The following is a 20,398-nucleotide window of genomic DNA, read 5'->3' on the forward strand; positions in this document are numbered from 1 at the left end:
TGCCAGTGCAGGAGATGCAAGAGACATGGGTTTGATCCCTGGGTCAGGAAGATCTCCTGGAGTAGAAAATGGCAACCCCCTCCAGTACTCTTGCCTGAAAACTTCCATGGACAGGAGAGCCTGGCGGGCTATAGTCCATGGGGTCACCGAAGAGTTGAACATAACTGAGTGAACACATAGCTATATAATTGATTAAAATGGATCGGTTTTCTTCTTTTTATTCTATTTGCCAAGAAACTCAGACCTAATTTGTCTAATTTCATAAATGATGATTTATTCATTTTTATTGATCTTAATATTCTAGTTATTCATTTTTTCATTCCATAAATACTTATTGAATACTTGCTGTGTCAGTTCAGTTCAGTCACTCAGTCGTGTCCGACTCTTTGTGACCCCATGAATCGCAGCACGCCAGGCCTCCCTGTTCATCACCAACTCCCAGAGTTCACTCAGACTCATGCCCATCGAGTCAGTGATACCATCCAGCCATCTCATCCTGGGTTGTCCCCTTCTCCTCCTGCTCCCAATCCCTCCCAGCATCAGAGTCTTTTCCAATGAGTCAATGCTTCGCATGAGGTGGCCAAAGTACTGGAGTTTCAGCTTTAGCATCATTCCTTCCAAAGAAATCCCAGGGCTGATCTCCTTCAGAATGGACTGTTTGGATCTCCTTGCCGTACAAGGGACTCTGTGTACCAGGCTGCAAATATATACAGTATTAGACAGGCATATGATATTAAAACAGACATGGTCCTTATCCCTGTAGAGGTTACAGTACAGAGGGGAGAAATAAATAGTAATTACGTTAGAGGTATAGTCACAACATGTGAATAGTCTTATAGGGTTAGGGTTAGGGGAGGCATGGTACTAGGAAGAAAATAATGGAGAAGAAGGAAGACTGATTTCTTCCTTCAAGAAACTGATATTTTGAATGGAGACCTGAAAGATGAATTATGCAGATGGTGAGAGAGAAGGGGTGTGTGTGTGTGTGTGTGTGTGTGTGTGTGTGTGTGTGTGTGTGTGTGAAGTGGCTTGAGAATTGGAAGCTGGAGGACCCAGTGAACCAGTGCAGGCAAAGGAAGTATAAAAACTCTTGATGTGGAAAGATCTACTCTGTAACAACTAAAAGAAAGCCCAGTTGGCTTATGCTTATTGAGCTAAAAGGAGAAGGGCACTAGATGGCATAGGAGGTCATGCAAGGCTTGTAAGTCTCCTTTAAGAATTTGATTTTTATCTTAGGTTCATAAAAAGCTGTGGAAAGAATTTCATGGGAGAGGTGACGTGAGTGGAATCGCATTTTATTATGTTTACTCTCTCAGCTCTCTGTGAAGTAGATTTGTTACTGTTGTTCAGTTGCCAAGATGTGTTCAAATCTTTTGTGACCCCATGGACTCACTGTAGCCCACCAGGCTCCTCTGTGGGATTTCCCAGGCAAGAATATGGGAGTGGACTGTCATTTCTTTCTCTAGGGTATCTTTCTCTGACCCAGGCATCGAACCTGTGTCTCCTGCATTAACAGGCAGATTCTTTACTACTGAGCCACCAAGGAAGCTGTGAAGTAGATTAGAAAGAAACAAGTGAGAAATTGAAACAATTTATTAAAAATATTGTGATCAACCATTCTTGTTAAGATTTTCACTAATGTGTCTAACATTGCAGACTTTTTGTTTAAATTTATACTCTTCATTGCCATAAGGAAGATTCTGTCTTTTCCTTTTGTGGTTGTTTGAAATAGGCCATTTAAACAGGTCACTGAATATTGTCGGGATTATTCTGAAAGGAGCTTTGAAGGTAAATGACTGAAAGGAGAAAACAGTAATAGAAAATAAGAAATGGTGTGGGAAAAAAAGAGGCTGAAGGCCCTGAAAGTATTGTTTTATAAGTTTGTTAACGGCTGGCCATACATACCTGAACTTGCCTGGAGATGAAGTCTTTCTCGTTTTTATTCACCTGGGCATACAAAAGCATCATTAGTAGTAGGACATTAATGTATTTTTGTAGAAATAATTAACTAATTATTTAAGACATTCTTATCTTTTCCAAAAGCCCTTACATTCCATAAAGGAAGCTATATTGGAGAGATTTTTCTTCTTTCCCTTTCCCCTAACTTCTCTGTTCATTAGGGCAGAGATAATTATGAAGTCTATAATGCTATGGACCTTGTCCTTTGTTTTTTGGTGAAAGTGAAAGTGTTAGTCACTCACTTGTGCCCTACTCTTTGCGACCACATAGACTGTAGCCCAGGAGTCGGTGCTGGACAGGGAGGCCTGCCATGCTGCAGTCCATGGGTCACAAAGAGTCAGACGTGACTGAGTGACTGAACTGAACTGAGACTGCAGCCTGCCAGGCTCCTCTGTCCATGGGATTCTCCAGGCAAGAATATTGGAGTGGATAGCCATTCCCTTCACCAGGGCATCTTCCTGACCGAGGGATTTTGGTGGGGAGGGCAATAAAGCAATTAATATAGCAATATGATCTTTACCTTTTCTTGTGATGGAATTGATTGTTCCTGTGAGTTCATTTTTGGTACGACTCTCTGCCTAGAAAAAAGCCGACTCTAAAGTTTGGAATGCTTAAATTTCACACTGATGTCATTAAGACTGCTGAAGAGCGTACTTGCATATGAATTCACATTTCCGGCAAATGCAGAAGAGAATGGGATCTGTGTTTCAGTCATGCTGTCACTTAGGTGGCTTCTTTACTCTGATAATAGCTCTAACTGGTTTATTAGTCCCTCACATGTATTCATCTCACAATGAAATCATTTGTCTCTTGTTACGGACGTGCACGATATTGGACAAGAAGTGCCACAAGCTACATTTCAACTCTCCATCACAGCCTGACTGTCCAGCAAAAACCTTTAAAAAACACACTCCATATACTTCACACACGAAGTCCCCACAGCCAAATTAAGATGCTGATAGCTCCAGCTAAAGACACTGGAGTGCTACTGAGAAGGAAATGTTTCTCCACTGCCATATCTATTTAGAATTTCAATTTCAAGCAATTGAACATTTTATTTTTGTGAAACGTCTCTGGCTCTGTATGTTTTCAGTATAGGAAGATACATTTTATTTTTTCATCACTGAAGACTGTAATAGTTGTGATGGGTTAGATATGGAAATAGAACGTTCTGAATGTCATCTCAATATTTTTTTTCAACTGCATGCAAAAAATCTGCTCGTGACCTCCTGGCCTCATTACAGTAACTCCTTTGGGAGCAGACATTCAGATATCCTGTCTAGACCCTGACTTCTTATTAGCCCTGCATTCCTGTCCTTTCTAATAACTCAAAACTTCCCTAGTGGCTCTTATGTTTCCATGAAGCTGTAACTTACTCCAAAATATTTTACTTCAATGGCACAATAAATTACTCAGCAAAAAAATAGCTTAGTATAAATGTATTACCAACTTTCCATCTTTATATTCTAATCTTCCATTCTTACCCCACATCTATCCCTTTACTAGGCTTCAATGGGACCTCTATCCACCATCAAGGCACTAACACAGACATTATCCTTGATACCTCTGTCTTTTTCACTTCTTACATCTCACCATCAAATCCTGTTAATCATGATTTAAAAATATCTCTTAAATTTGAGCTTTCCTACATTTTCTGGTTGCTACTTTATTTCAAGACACATTTTCTTCCAATTGGACCAATAGGGTGGCCTCTGAATGGGTTAATATCTATTTCTAATAGATGTAGAGTTTGCTAAGACAATGCAGCACCAGTAAGTAGGTGGAAAATATAGTTTTAAAAATTCTTGGGAATAAACAATGACAGATGTTCATATTTTGGCATAAATTAAACCTCAGAGCTTTATTAGAATGTTGAAAGTGATATTAGAAATATTGAGTAAATTCAGACCCATGATATTCTCTTAGATGTGATAGATACCTATTCTCTCTCTATTTCATATTTCTAGTTCAATCCCAATTAAATTGTCATGAAGACTGAGTTTTAGATTTCACCAAAAATACATCAAATAGGATACAAATAGCTCTGCATATATGCAAATGCTTTCTAAAATAAACCAAAGAATATTTGGAAACATAGCCAAGTTCAAAAGCAAGAGAAAGAAATATCCATGAGACAAAAATGTAGAAAACATGTGACATCAAAGCTGTGAGCAGGGGCTTCTGCCAACGTCTCCATAGGTTATTAAAATATATATTGAAATCTTAGCAGTTTGGTTCTGTGTTTTAGATACACACAGGAAGATAATGTTTTTAACCATAGATATCAAATGCCTGGGGTACTAGTACTAAGTATCTTGCCCAAATTCAGAATGATCAAGGGTTGCCCTATCCCAGAAATGAACACCAGAAAGGCTCCAACCTCAGCCTGTAGGAAATGCAAGAAAGTTTATCTTCCATTAGCTTGTCAGTGGGCACAAAATGCCCTTGAAAAATGAGAACTTCAGGGTTATGTCAGGTGAATGTGAAGGGTCAAGAAATTAAGAGCCAGTGGAATACCTGAGACTTGCTGTGTTGAGCAGGAAACAGTGCAGAGCATATTTGTCTTTCCCCCAAAAGGAATGCATAATAAGATAGAGAGGAGCTCCTAGTGAAAGTGTTCAAATCACACAGAATGAACCATTATGGAAGAGTCACAGATCCAGTAAGTGGAGAATTTAGATACTTAGAGCTAGAAATAACTAAACAATCTGAAAAAAGTTCACAAAGCTTATTTAAATTATTCAAAGAGATAAAAACACATAAATATAAGACAAGAACCAAAAACAATTAGAAAGTGTTTTAAAGGTCTCTGTATAAAACATATTCTGGGGACTTTACTGATGATCCAGTGGCTAAGACTCTGTACCCTCAATGCAGGAGACCTAGGTTCCATCCCTGGCCAGGGAACTATATCCTACATTCCACAACTAAGAGTTTGCATGATGCAACTAAAGATCCCACAGGCCCCAACTAAGACTCAACGCAGTAAGATAAACAAAAAATTAAAAAAAAAAATCTGAATCCAAAGACTGAACAGTAAGTTAAACAACTGAAAAGAGAATTCATAAACTGGACAGTGAGTCTGAGGAAATGACTTCAAATGCACCATTAGGAGAGAAAATGATGGAAAACATCAAAATATTATTTAAGGAATATGGAGCCCAGTATGAGAGACAGTATGTGTCTAATAGGCAGTATTTTATTAGTAATGGGTTAGAATTTTATAAAGTTGAAGAATTTAATAAAGTTGACTTGCCTGTGAGGGTCCAGGAGTCTCCAGTGGAGGCATGGGTTAGCCATGGCCTGCTCCAGGGTTGGGGGCACTGAGTGTGGCAGTGCATGCATGGGACCTTTTGAAGGAGGTCCCTGTTATCTTCGTTAGTGAGGTGAAGTCACTCAGTCATGTCTGACTCTTTGTGACACCACGGACAGTAGCCTACCAGGCTCCGAGATCCATGGGATTTTCCAGGCAAGGATATTGGAGTGGGCTGCCATTTCCTTCTCCAGGGGATCTTCCCAACCCAGGGATCGAACCTGGGTCTTGTACACTGCAGACAGATGCTTTACAGTCTGAGCCTCTAGAGTGATCCTATTATCTCCATTACCTCCACCATAGTTTGGCCTCAGCTCAAACAACAGGGAGGGAACACAGTCCTGCCCATCAACAGAAAATTGGATTAAAGATTTACTGAGCATGGCCCCACCCATCAGACAAAACCCAGTTTCCCCCTCAGTCAGTCTCTCCCATCAGGAAGCTTCCATAAGCCTCTTATCCTTCTCATCAGAAGGCAGACAGATGGAAAAGTCACAGAAAACTAACCAGTCTGATCACATGGACCACAGCCTTGTCTAACTCAGTGAAACAATGAGCCATGTCTTGGGTGGGTAGGGCCACCCAAGACGAACATGTCATGGTGGAGAGTTCTGACAAAATGTGGTCCACTGGAGAATGGAATGGCAAACCACTTCAGTATTCTTGCCTTGAGAACCCCATGAACAGTATGAAAAGGCAAAAAGATAGGACACCAAAAGATGAACTCTGCAAGTTGGTAGGTGCCAAGTATGCTACTGGAGATCAGTGAATAATAACTCCAGAAAGAATGAAAAGACAGAGCCAAAGCAAAAACAGTACCCAGTTGTGGATGTGACTGGTGACAGAAATAAAGTTCAGTGCTGTGAAGAGCAATATTGCATAGGAATCTGATGTTAGATCAAGGCAAATTGGAAGTGATCAAACAGGAGATGGCAAGAGTGAACGCTGATGTTTTAGGAATCAGCAAACTAAAATGGACTGGAATGGGTGAATTTAACTCAGATGAGCATTATATCTACTACTGTGGGCAAAAATACCTTAGAAGAAATGGAGTAGCCGTCATAGTCAACAAGAGTCCAAAATGCAGTACTTGGATGCAGTCTCCAAAATGACAGAATGATCTCTGTTCGTTTCCAATGCAAACCATTCAATAGCACAGTAATCCAAGTCTATCCCCTGACCAGTAATGCTGAAGAAGCTGAAGTTTAACAGTTCTATGAAGACCTACAAGACCTTCTAGAACTAATACCACCCAAAAGATGTTCTTTTCATTATAGGGGACTGGGATGCAAAACTGGAAGTCAAGAGATGCCTGGAGTAACAGGCAAATTTGGCCTTGGAGTACAAAATTAAACAGGGCAAAGGCTAACAGAGTTTTGCCAAGAGAACACACTGGTCATAGCAAACACCCTCTTCCAACAACACAAGAGAAGACTCTACACATGGACATCACCAGATGGTCAATACCAAAATCATATTGATTATATTCTTTGCAGCCAAAGATAGAGAAGCTCTATACAGTCAGAAAAACAAGACCAGGCACTGACTGAGGCTCAAATCATGAACCCCTTATTGCCAAATTCAGTCTTAAATTGAAGAAAGTAGGGAAAACCACTAGACCATTCAGGTATTACCTGAATCAAATCCCTTATGATTATATAGTAGAAGTGACAAATAGATTCAAGGGATTAGATCTGATAGACAGAGTGCCTGAAGAACTATGGATGAAGGTTTGTGACATTGTATAAGAGGCAGTGAACAAGACAACCCCAAGCAAAAGAAATGCAGAAAGGCAAAATGGTTGTCTGAGGAGGCCTTACAAATAGGTGAGAAAAGAAAAGATGTGAAAGGCAAAGGATAAAAGGAATGATATACCCATCTGAATGCAGAATTCCAAAGAATAGCAAGGAGAGATAAGGAAGCCTTCCTCAGTGACCAGTGCAAAGAAATAGAGGAGAACAATAGAATGGGAAAGAATAGAGATCACTTCAAGAAAATTAGAGATATCAAGGGAAATTTTCATGCAAAGATGGGCACAATAAAGGACAGAAATGGTATGGACCTAACAGAAGGAGAAGATATTAGAGGTAGCAAGAATACACAGAATAACTATACAAAAAAGATCTTAATGACCCAGATAATCATGATGGTAGGATCACTCACCTAGAGCCAGACATCTTGGAATGTGAAGTCAAGTGGGCCTTAGAAAGCATCACTATCAGCAAAGCTAGTGGAGGTGATGGAATTCCAGTTGAGCTATTTCAAATCCTAAAAGATAATGCTGTGAAAGTGCTGCACTCAGTATGCCAGCAAATTTGGAAAACTCAGCAGTGGCTACAGGACTGGAAAAGGTCAGTTTTCATTTCAATCCCAAAGAAAGGCAATGCCAAAGAATGCTCAAACTAACACACAATTGCACTCATCTCACATGCTAGCAAAGTAATGTTCAAAATTCTCCAAGGCAGGCTTCAACAGTACATGAACCTCGAACTTCCAGATGTTCAAGCTGAATTTAGAAAAGGCAGAGGAACCAGAGATCAAATTGCCAACATCCACTGGATCATTGCAAAAGCAAGAGAGTTCCAGGAAAACATCTACTTCTGCTTTATTGACTATGCCAAAGCATTTGACTGTGTGGATCACAACAAAGTGTGCAAAATTCCGAAAGAGATACCAAACCACCTGACCTGCCTCCTGAGAAATCTGTATGTAGGTCAACAAGCAACAGTAGGAACTGGACATGGAACAACAGACTGGTTCCAAATCGGGAAAGGAGTATGTCAAGGCTATATATTGTCACCCTGCTTATTTAACATCTATGCAGAGTACATCATGAGAAATGCTGGACTGGATGAAACACAAACTGGAATCGAGATTGCCAGGAAAATATCAATAACCTCAGATATGCACAAAACACCACCCTTATGGCAGAAAGTGAAGAAAAACTAAAGAGCCTCTTGATGAAAGTGAAAGAAGAGTGTGAAATAATTGGCTTAAAACTCAACATTCAGAAAACGAAGATCATGGCATCTGGTTCCATCACTTTATAGCAAATAGATGGGAAAACAATGGAAACAGTGGCAGACTTTATTTATTAGGCTTCAAAATCACTGCAGATAGTGACTGCAGCCATGAAATTAAAAGATGCTTGCTCCTTGGAAGAAAAGCTGTGACTAACCTAGACAGCATATTAAAAAGCAGAAACATTACTTTGCCAACAAAGGTCCATCTAGTCAAAGCTTTGGTTTTTTTCCAGTAGTCATGTATGGATGTGATAGCTGGACCATAAAGAAAGCTGAGCGCTGAAGAATTGATGCTTTTGCACTGTGATGTTGGAGTAGACTCTTGAGAGTCCCTTGGACAGCAAGGAGATCCAACTAGTCCATCTTAAAGGAAATCAGTCCTGAATATTCATTGGAAGGACCGATGCTGAAGCTGAAACTCCAATATTTTGGTCCCCTGATGTGAAGAACCAGCTCCTTTGAAAAGACTCTGGTGCTGGGAATTATTGAAGGCCAGAGGAGAAGGGGACGACAGAGGATGAGATTGTTGGATGGTATCACTGACTCAATGGACATGAGTTTGAGCAAGCTCTGGGAGTTGGTGATGGACCAGGAGGCCTGGGGTGCTGCAGTCCATGGGGTTGGAAAGCGTGAGACATGACTGAGCTACTGAACTGAACTGAACTCATAGAAATTATCAGAAAGAAAAGATGGCCTCTAAGGATACAAAAGAAAAGATGGCCTCTAAGGAACTCAAAAGCCTCTTGATGAAAGTGAAAGAGGAGAGTGAAAAAGTTGGCTTAAAGCTCAACATTCAGAAAACAAGATCATGGCATCTGGTCCCATCACTTCATGGCAAATAGATGGGTAAACACTGGAAACAGTGTCAGACTTTATTTTTGGGGGCTCCAAAATGACTGCAGATGGTGACTGTAGCCATGAAATTAAAAGACACTTACTCCTTGGAAGAAAAGTTATGCCCAACCTAGATAGTATATTCAAAAGCAGAGACATTACTTTGCCGATTAAGGTCCATCTAGTCAAGGCTATGGTTTTTCCAGTGGTCATGTATGGATGTGAGAGTTGGACTGTGAAGAAGGCTGAGCACCGAAGAATTGATGCTTTTGAACTGTGGTGTTGGAGAAGACTGTTGAGAGTCCCTTGGACTGCAAGGAGATCCAACCAGTCCATTCTGAAGGAGATCAGCCCTGGGATTTCTTTGGAAGGAATGATGCTAAAGCTGAAACTCCAGTACTTTGGCCACCTCATGCGAAGAGTTGACTCATTGGAAAAGACTCTGATGCTGGGAGGGATTGGGGGCAGGAGGAGAAGGGGACGACCGAGGATGAGATGGCTGGATGGCATCACCAACTCGATGGACGTGAGTCTGAGTGAACTCCGGGAGATGGTGATGGACAGGGAGGCCTGGCATGCTGTGATTCATGGGGTCGCAAAGAGTCGGATACGACTGAGCGACTGAACTGAATTGAACTGAAGGATATATTTTAAATTGCAATATCCTTCTAATCAGTAGCAGTAGTTCTCAAAATATAATGGGTTTACACCCTCAAAATGGTGAAGGAAAATACTGTTGGATGGTGACTTAAATTTTAAATTAGTTATGCATGATTTCATTAAAATGGAATCTGAATAGCTTAGGTTATTATGTGGATTTAACAGAAGTCTCAGTGGTCTAATGGAATGAAAGTTTCTCATTCTCACTCAATTTGCTGCAGAAGTATCCAGATTAACTTTTTCCATGCATTGGCTCCTTCATGCTGGCTACTCCTGTCTCTTGGTTCTAGGAACTCGCCATGAGCTGCCTTTTTTTTTTTTTTTTGCAGCTGGAGAGAAAGGGACACAGAGAGATTTTCTGTGTCTCTTCTTCTTCAGCTCAGAATTGACAAAGTCACTTCTACTCACAGTCCATTGGCCAGAAGCAGGCAATTAGCCCACCTAGTTTTTGGGGAAATTAACATTGGTAAAATGTTGTCTTTCACTTGCCTGGTAAAAGACGCAGACTGGGTACTGTGAGCACTAACACAGTCTACCACAGTTCAGCTCTCTTGCCATCAGATCTTCAGTCAATACTTCTACTCAAACACAGAGCTTTCTCCTTTTTGAAAAATAATTTTATTTATTTAGTTTTAGTGTTTGGCCACTTATTTAGTGTCTGGCCATTTATTTTTAGTTTTTTATTTATTTTTGTTTTCTGAGCCTTTGTTGCTGCATGGGCTTTAATTGCAGCAAGCAGGGGCTACTTTCTCACTTCAGTGTGCAGGCTTCTCATTGCAATGGCTTCTCTTGTTGTGGGGCACAGGTTCTAGGGCAGGTGAGCTTCAGCAGCTGTGGCATGTGGGCTCAGGAGTTACAGTTCCTGGGCTGCAGAGCACAGGCTCACTAACTGTGGCACATGGTCTTAGTTGCTCGGCAGCCTGTGGGATCTTACTGGATCAGGGTTCAAACTGTCCCCTGCATTGGCAGGTAGATTCTTTACTACTGAACCACCAGAGAAGCCCCGCTAATCCCCTTCTTAACTGAGAAAACCCAAATGTCTTATTCAGTCACAAGATTATGGTCTAGGTCCAAGATCTCTGAAAAGATGCAAAGTCTTCCGTCAATTAGATCCAGGTATAGCAGAAGGCACTAGCAGTAAAGAGCACACCTGCCAGTGCAGGGGACATAGGAGATGTGGCTTTTATCCCTGGATAAAAGGGATAAAAAGGAAGATGCTCTGGAGGAGAGCATGGCAACCCACTCCAGTATTCTTGCCTGAAGAATCCCATGGACAAGACGAGCCTGGAGGGCTACGGTCTATGGGGTTGCAAAGAATCGTTTGAAGTGACTTAGCATGCACGCACATAGCTCTTTTTGAACTGAGGGAACTCTGATACCAAGTTCTCCTCTCTTAAGACACAACTGATGATGGTGGAATGAGCTTTGCTTGTGTACGATAAGTACTTCCATTTAGAAATGGGGCTGATATCAAATGCACAGTAGTCACTTGTCGGTAACAACTGAAATCCTGAGGGCAGACATTATGAGGACATGCTAACCTAGTGGCGGGGAATGTTCCTTAATCAGGCCCAGTTCTGACCTCGGAAGGAGCTTTCTTACCACTTCTTTCTCTACTTTATGGCTCCTCCTTATGGCAAGGTGCTTCCTTTTTGTTACATATTCCCCTTAGCCACATCTGAAGTGCTGTCGTGAAATATGCCCTCCTTGGGAGATATATTGCTTTCTCATTATGCTACCTGCTCATAGAAATTTGGATGCTCAAGTTTATTTTAAAGCTTGAACAGTCACATGAATTTTTTTAGTTCAAGCTTTTTAGTAAATCTCCATCAAAATTTGTTAGACTTTGTTTTTATTTGGTTGAAGTCAGTTCCATATGCCAGTAATTACTTCTAGAGTTCTTTTCAAAGTAATATCCTCCAGACATGCTCTATATCTTTTTTTCTTCTCTGCATATCATTTTTTCTCTCTCTCAACTTAATGAGAGCTACAGTGCAGATGTCAGGCTCCTGAAGAGTGGATAAATCCTTTATTCTCACCTTTATTCTGAGTAATTTTATCCAGTTGAAAAGTTTTATGGGATGTTTTTCCTTAGTGCCTTTAATTAAAAGTCTTACACTTTATGGCTTGCAACACAGGAAGAGTTGACTTTTCAAACTTACAAGGTCCTGAATGTCTGAATTGCTGGACTTCATAGGCAGATGATCTAAATTTAAAACCATGAACTTAACCTGATGCCAGTCTGAAAGTGTGTATGATTATCTTGAGTATCATTCAGGGCTTTAGATATAATCCTGAAGAAAACCAACAGCTCTGTTTATCCAGGCCATGGGCTTTTCAACCAGTTGTGATAGAAGAATATAGTTGGAGAAAAGAGTTGAATATATTGATAAGACTGTGTCACACACAACAGAGTAAAGAATCTGAGCCGGATTAAGTCAGAAGTGGACATAACAAAGGGCATGAAGAAAAGAAAGTTAAGCATGAAATGATTGGTCATCCATGTGGAGAGGAGGACAAATAGCTTTTCTTTTCATGGATCCTGGGTCCACCTTTGTGGATGTTGACACAGTGCAAAATTGGGCAACTGAGCCTGTAGTTCCAGAAGGCGTACTAATTTATTAGCACAGAAACCAGTGTTAAATACTGATGTACTACTAACCCCACCTCCCCTCACCCCAGAGGACTCCTAAAGTTTTCAGAAAAGATGATGCTGTTCTTCTTGGGGGTGTTATTATGGTTTACTGGCTACTCTTACCCTCAGATTCTAGGGAATCCAAAATACTTCTAGCTGCTTAGATCACAAAGACAATGGAAAAGTGTAAGAGATAAAATGAGAAATGAATGTACCTTGAACTGGTGTCATTGTCAGCCATCCCAAATATTTAGAGAAATCACCACACAGGTAGTGCCTGGAGAGGACAAAGCCCAGGAAAACCTAACTCCTGAAATAACTGATTGTGTACAGGGAGACTAGTTCTGGACCAGGCCATTTGTAAAATGACAGCATCAGTGTGATTATCAGCACTGTTATATATGTGTTACTGGGTCCTGTATGAGGACTAAATCTGAAGTATCACAGTAGTAACAATTGAAAATAATATCTTGACAGAGGAACCTGTACAGTGTGACTTATACACCCCTTAGGGTAATAACACAGCTCTTCACATTTTATAGGTTGGAGTCTCCTGAAATATGCTCATGAAAGTTTATCTCACAACTCACCCCCTGCCCCACCTTAATACAAAAAGATATTCTAGGACTGGCTTTCTGCCATAGTACATAGAATCCATGTGCTAGGGGCTTTAGAGCACTCATATCACAGCCTGGATGGAGGCAGAGAGCAAAAAGAGGCATGCATACCATAGACTAATCTAAGTCCAAGCCATATCCATATTTCATTCTTTGCTGCTTAGACCCAAAGTGCCGAAGGAAAACCAAACTCTATTTTTTAATTTTTTTTTAAATTAATTTATTTATTTTTAATTTTTACTTTACAATTCTGTATTGGTTTTGGCATAGATTGACATGAATCCACCACAGGTGTACATGTGTTAAAAAATAGAAATATTTATGACAGAAGGTGGGAAACAGAAAGTGTACCCTGAGCTATTTTTAATACTAGGATGAATAAATAATTGCATTTCTAAATTCTCTTTAACTCATACTTTCCCCACCTAATTTAAAGCTGTTGTTCATGAACAAAAGTGGGTACACAGCTTTCTGCCATCTATAGTATGCAGAAAATCTTCTATGTTGTTCTGAATATAATCAAATCTATATAAGGTAATATCACATATCATATCTTTAGCACAGATGGTTTTCACATAACATGTTATGTCATTGGCTCTGTGGTTTTACAAATGGCCTGACCCAGAACTGGTCTTGTATTCAATAAGCTCTTTCAGGAGGTAGGTTTTCCTGGGTTTTGTCTTCCTCATCTACCACCTGTTTGGCGAGAGTAAGGCGCTGTCTCCCCATTACAAATCCAATCACAAAATGTCAACCCTGATATGAAGTCAAGAATCTGTATAGATTCACATTAAGACATCATATCTTGCCAGAAAGCATAAAAACCCATTTTGCTTTCTAGCTCTTGATGTAGATCTCTAAAAGGAATAAAATTAATGAGAGTACTGCATTCAAAGAAATCTCTGAGTCAGGTCTACAGATGCCAGCATTATGATTATGGTGTCATCTCTTGACAATCACAGAGACAGTTTTTAAGAATCCCCCAAGAGCATATTGCACATTAAAATTTTTTCCTGTAATCTTGAATCAGCTCAGAAAGTTTGTTAATTGCTTAAGCTACTCCAAACCTGTTTGGGTAGAAAATCACCCAGAAACCTATTAACTCACTCTTCTCTCAGCATGGCCCTTTATACAGATCTGAGTATCAGTTCTAGATAAATTATGTTTTAAAGATGTTATTCAATATTTCATCAATTTCCAGCACAATGGGTGCCTTCGAAATGGCCTCCATAATCTTTCTTCCCCCTGAAGTGTGTATAAACAAATCTAATTCCTTGTTAGATGCTAATTGTAACTGCCATATAACTGTGTCTCTGAAACTTTCTAAAAACATTACCCATATGTCAAGGTCTTCCCCTAACTGCCTGGTTATCCTAATGAGAGAGTTATTTTTTCTTTCTCCTGCTGACTGTACCGCATTCAGTTTGTAAGTTAAATATATTGACTATAAAAATATGTTCACTATAACCAAAGATTACCAGTAATGGACCATGACAATAATTGTAATATAGTCCTGCAAAAGCATCATTGGTATAGATTGTGTGAGGCTGGAAAATCTCCCTCATCTTTGGTATATTACTGAATTAGCTCATTTTATATGGTAGTTGAAAAACCTTTGGAAAACAAACAAACCCAGGTGAAATTGATCAGTGTATAAACATCTCTGAAAGCCTTTGGGTATGCAGAATTTTAAGAAAGAACCTAAACAGTTGATGAGAGAGAATGTAGGCTAAGAAGGAAATTGGTGTTCCAAGCTGAACTAAAATCCTTAAGATTGTTGGAGAATATGGTTCGGCATGTAGTATAGGGGCTCTTACTTTAACCTGACCCAGTGTAATGGACACTGTAGTATGCTGCTGAGACTCCCTACTTCAGGACAGTCTCCCAGCTGATAAACTAACTTCCCAGGACTCAGAGCTAAGTCTGCTTCCTAGAACCACTGCTGGCATCACATTTCTTGGGTCAAGTCCTTCTATGGAAATTGCCCTCAGCAGAGGGGAGCTACCTTGGTCAAGGTTATACTTTGGTTCTTGTAGGACTGGCTGATTATGTTGCTATACATCTTAGTTCGTTTTCTCTCTTTGTTTAATCCTTATCCGTGATGAGGGATCAGGAGATCACAGTCCATACAGACATTCTGCACCAAATCTCTGGACCTGAAACAGGTACATTATTGCTGTACCTAATGTGGAGTTGTGTTGATGTTATTTTTATATCATATATAAAGTCATTTACTTGGGTAACTCAATGCTAGGGAAAGGGGAAGTCTCAGATATTTTAAGGACTATTGGACGTAGAGTCTCAGCTGATGTTGATACCTAGCACCCAAGTTGTCATCATAATCCCTTGGTTAGAATAGGTTAACCAGGTGGTAAAGTTCTGTTCCAAGTATGTCAAAGAGCAAGTCTGCTAGGGTCCATGGACCAGTAGTCATAACCCAGTCTCTGCTTCTGAGTCTAATTAAAGTGGATGTACTTATTATTTGACACAACAGCAGTTTTAATTTCTTGGCATGTGGAGTAACAGTTATTGTGGTTGGTAGGATCCACTTCTTCCTCTGCCCAGTCCTGTCTTTTCTTCCTCTCTTTCAGACAGTGGTGTGCCGGTCTGTTTAACAATGGCATGTCCCAAAGTGTGTGTGGGGATCACCCTTGCTTGCTGCATTTGCCAATTTCTGAGACATAGATTTCCACCATGGCCAATTTTCAACTATCAACTTGGAATCATTGAACAGAATGGGGAGGAGATACACATAATTGCTTCTTGCTAGTTGGTACAGGTTGGTCCATTTTAGAGGAGTGACAAGCAGCAGTCCCTAATGAAGCAGCTGTGGTATTGGTGGTGTGGACTGGGTGGAGGAACCTGCCAGGCATGGGATGTGTCTTAGCCAAGTAGTAGGTGGTGAGCCTGGAGGAAGTGTGGGTGGTGGCCTGCGCCAGCAGTGGAGCATTGGAGCTGCTAGACTACATCTATTCAAAGATGGTGTGGTGTTACAGGCAGTAGCATGTGATACTGATACTGGCTAGAAAAAATCAGTGCTGAGATCTGGGGACTTTTTCCCCCAGATGGTAATAGTAACTGTATTCCAGGATTTGTGCTATGCTTCTTATATAAATACATACTGTGATATATTTAATACATGTACTATGATATGAGATGGGAATACCAGACCACCTGACCTGCCACTTGAGAAATCTGTATGCAGGTCAGGAAGCAACAGTTAGAACTGGACATGGAACAACAGACTAGTTCCAAATAGGAAAAGGAGTACGTCAAGGCTGTATATTATCACCCTGCTTTTATGCAGAGTACATCATGAGAAATGCTGGGCTGGAAGAAACACAAGCTAGAATCAAGATTACCAGGAGAAATATCAGTAACCTCAAATATGCAGATGACACCACCCTTATGGCAGAAAGTGAAGAGGAACTGAAAAGCCTTTTGATGAAAGTGAAAGAGGAGAGTGAAAAAGTTGGCTTAAAGATCAACATTCAGAAAACTAAGATCATGGCATCTGGTCCCATCACTTCATGGGAAATAGATGGGGAAACAGTGGAAACAGTGTCAGACTTTATTTTGGGGGCTCCAAAATCAGTGCAGCTGGTGATTGCAGCCATGAAATTAAAAGATGCTTACTCCTTGGAAGGAAAGTTATGACTAACCTAGAGAGCATATTAAAAAGCAGAGACATTACTTTGCCAAGATCTGTCTAGTCAAGGCTATGGTTTTTCCAGTGGTCATGTATGGATGTGAGAGTCGGACTGTGAAGAAAGCTGAGTGTTGAAGAATTGATGCTTTTGAACTGTGGTGTTGGAGAAGACTCTTGAGAGTCCCTTGGACTGCAAGGACATCCAACCAGTCCATCCTAAAGGAGATCAGTCCTGGGTGTTCAATGGAAGGACTGATGCTAAAGCTGAAACTCCAGTACTTTGGTCACCTCATGTGAAGAGTTGACTCATTGGAAAAGAGCCTGATGCTGGGAGGGATTGGGGGCAGGAGGAGAAGGGGACGACAGAGGATGAGATGGCTGGATGGCATCACTGACTTGATGCACATGAGTTTGGTAAACTCCGGGAGTTGATGATGGACAGGGAGGCCTGGTGTGATGCGATTCATGGGGTCACAAAGAGTCGGACATGACTGAGCGACTGAACTGAACTGAACTGAACTGTACAACACAATCCTGAGAATGATGCTGGAAGGTGGGTGGGATTATTCCCATTTTATAGATGTAGAAACCAAGATGGAATGAGGTTAAGTGATGTTAAGTGACATATATATTCCTTAAAATATAAGGGAAGAAAAAAAAAAGAGTGGCTAAAGAAAGTAAGTTGAAATGGCTGAGGTTTCCTTGATTATTATTTAATCCTTTGTGTTATTTATATATACTGTACTATATGTGAATAAGGCAATGGCACCCCACTCCAGTACTCTTGCCTGGAAAATCCCATGTACGGAGGAACCTGGAAGGCTGCAGTCCATGGGGTCACTGAGGGTCAGACAGAACAGAGTGACTTCACTTTCACTTTTCACTTTCATGCATTGGAGAGGGAAATGGCACCCCACTCCAGTGTTCTTGCCTGGAGAATCCCAGGGACGGGGGAGCCTGGTGGGCTGCCGTCTATGGGGTCGCACAGAGTCGGACACGACTGAAGCGACTTAACGGCAGTACTCTATGTTCTTAGTCGTCTCCGACTCTTGTAACCCCATAGACTGTAGCCCACCAGGCTCCTCTGTCCATGGGATTCTCCAGGCAAGAATACTGGAGTGGGTTGGCATTGCCTTCTCCAGAGGATCTTCCCGACCCAGGAATCGAACCTGGGATTCCTGCATTGCAGGTGTATTGTATTTCAATACGTAAGTAAAAGCCATTTGCTGCTTTCTACAGGATCTGGGAAATGCAGTAGTGGGAAAGCCAGTTCTTATTAAGATCCTAAACAGTCTTGGGTTTAATTTCTCATTGATTTGACTTCCTTAGCTCATCAGGGTGACATTTTGTCTTGAGAGAGTAGTTAATCTGTGTCAAGCAAATTGATAATAGGTGTCTTTATAGAACAGAATATAAACAGATTAATTATTATTTGGAGAAGAGACAGCCTAGAATATCTGTTGATCAGTGCATTCTCTTTGCCTTAGGACAATTGTCTAAGAAACAGAATCAATTTTGGATGGTAGTATTTGATAAATATAGGGTTAAAATAGCAGGATGGCTTTATATCACTTTATATATTATAAATTATATAATTCATATAGTTATGATGAACTAGAATTGCCTTATCAGCCAGAGGACTTCTCCCCTTATCAATATTATTGGAGCTCATTCTTTAGTATCCACATATAAAGATTCTTTTAATTACCCAAATTATTGGCATTGTCACATCCAGTCTTATAGCTAATGTTTCATTAATTACATTTTAAATTGGCAATTTCCCTACTGATTTAGGAGTCAGTATAACCCTATCATCATTGTATTTACAAAATCATATTTTAATGAGGTTTTTTTATGGGAAGATAGTTTCTTATGGATAGTCCCACATATGTACAGAAACCTGTGATCTTCTAATGAAAGATTAAATTAAAAGGAGATATGACAGCATGAAGTGTTGTCTAAAGCCCACTCATTCATCCCTCTCTCCCATAATCTAAGAATCCTGTGGACTGAATATTATGTTTATTTGAAAGATTCTTTGGCCTTTTATTCTGAATAGTCTATTTTTTATTTGCTGTATTAAATATCACCATGACATCAATAATAAATATAACAAAGAATATTAGCAAAGCAAGGCATGCAGTACCCCATCTGTCTTGAAAAATGCTCACTTGTCAATTTTTGCTGACTCACGTTTTAATGGATCTCCCTGTGCTATGGAAGCAGTTAATGTTCTATGGAAGTAGCTAATGTTTTATGGTGTGACATTTGCAAAAATGAATCCTACTTTCTTTTCACAGAAGCTTAGAGATGAGTATTACACAGATTAAATGAATCCTACTTTCTTTGAGCACAAAGAGATGAGTATTAAACAAATTTTCACAGCAAAAAGTAACATTAAATTTGGAATTTCAGTAACTATTGTAAAAGTCTGTATCACTGACATTTCTGAGTAAAAACTAGGTTGTTTTTCCCTCTATGATTAGTACTGAGAATATGCTTTTTACATGTGTGTGAGTTTTGCTGTAAAAAGAATGTATTGTCCAAAGAGTACCATGCACTAATGTGTTCTTCCTACCAATTTTGCCTTTGCGCCAAGCCACGTCCCCTTTAAGAAAACCAATGTTACAGTGAGTCTGCAAATAGATGAATTAAGAAATAAATTTATGAAGTGAGTTATGAGATCATCTAGAGCACTTATAACCTAAATCGATTCATAAAATTTACTTTCCACAAATTTTCCATACACTCAGGCATGCTACCAGATGACACAGGACTAAAAATAGTAAAAGATACAATTCTAGTGAAAGGAATTGAAGGCATACCTAAATGTAAGTGGATAGCCTGACTGATATTGAGACCAGGAAAATTATTTATATGAAAAGGTCTTCCCACTAGTTTGTCATTGTAAAATTGATGTCAGTATAAAATTACATCTGTGACATGCTTTTTAAGAAAACACATGCAAAGATAGAAAAAATAAGTTTTCTGCATTGCTAATAATGTTAATAGACTATGTCCTTTTTTGTGTGTGAACATCAGTTTTTGTGGGAATATTATGGACCCAGATAAATGTGATTCCTCATTACATGGCAATTAAACAGTTGTTATTAGAAATATTATTCATAAATTTTAAAATGTATTTTATGATGTGATTTTTTTATTTTAATTGGATTCTTTATAAAACTTGGTATATTAATTAGGATTTTTAAAATCATTCACATTTTAATGATCAGCAAACTGAAACTCACAGATCTTAAAGGACTTGCCATGTGATCCATAGTTTATAATCGTTAAGGTCTTTCCTTTGCAATATGCTGTTGGCAATTTGGAGGAGTAAAATATGAAGATAAATGTGGTTGTAAGTTAACTGACCATCTTCATTCTGGGACAGGAGAATCATTAATCAGGTGTCATCTTAAAAGCACATTAGTTATTTAAGTGAGAAACAACTTTTATATTTAATGGTCCCTGTACGCAATCTGCAATTATAATCTAATTAGTATATGCCAGGTATTACTTTCTTCATTACTAGCTTGTGTTGTTTTTGCCTAGAAATGTACTTTTCCCTAGAAATGTACTTTTCCCATCGTATAGCTGGGCTATAGAAAATAACATGGGCATCATTTGAGATTTCAATCTTCATAATTTCTTCTTTTCTCAGTCAAAACCTGACTTTCTTTTTGGTTATTGTTTTTCTTAATATAG

This window comes from Oryx dammah, unplaced genomic scaffold (assembly GCF_014754425.2).
Source record: "Oryx dammah isolate SB20612 unplaced genomic scaffold, SCBI_Odam_1.1 HiC_scaffold_1, whole genome shotgun sequence".
In the NCBI taxonomy this organism is placed as follows: domain Eukaryota; kingdom Metazoa; phylum Chordata; class Mammalia; order Artiodactyla; family Bovidae; genus Oryx; species Oryx dammah.